Source organism: Penaeus monodon, chromosome 24 (genome assembly GCF_015228065.2).
Source record: "Penaeus monodon isolate SGIC_2016 chromosome 24, NSTDA_Pmon_1, whole genome shotgun sequence".
In the NCBI taxonomy this organism is placed as follows: Eukaryota; Metazoa; Arthropoda; class Malacostraca; order Decapoda; family Penaeidae; genus Penaeus; species Penaeus monodon.
Window position 1 is genome coordinate 17,854,097 of NC_051409.1, and position 350 is coordinate 17,854,446.

The following is a 350-nucleotide window of genomic DNA, read 5'->3' on the forward strand; positions in this document are numbered from 1 at the left end:
GTGAGTTGTAATAGTAATAATACAGCAACAATAAGCCTGTTAACTCAAACAAAACAAAAAATTATGAAGAAGGAGAAAGGATGGAAAAAAGAAAGAAAATCTAAATCCTTCCAGGGACATTTTAGAGATCAAAGTATGGCACCGGATTCGTAAGGCGTTTTCGTTCAGCCATTTAGTCTTCCTATTTGCTGTTCTGAACTCCTCTTTCTCTCTCGCACACTGTCCCTCTTCCTCCTCTTTCTTGTCTTCTACTCTTTATTTCTCCTCTTCCTCCGTTCTCTTCACATTCTTCTCATTCATCTCCCCTTTTTCCTTTTCCACTTACCCCCTACTCTTCCTTCTCCTCCTTC

General features: G+C 39.7%; 1 protein-coding gene across 1 annotated transcript in view; it reads right to left on the reverse strand.

The window, feature by feature from the left end:
• LOC119588878 (collagen alpha-1(XI) chain-like) overlaps positions 1-350 on the reverse strand; it is a gene marked incomplete in the record, with an annotated part of 48,456 nt that overhangs the window by 23,759 nt on the left and 24,347 nt on the right.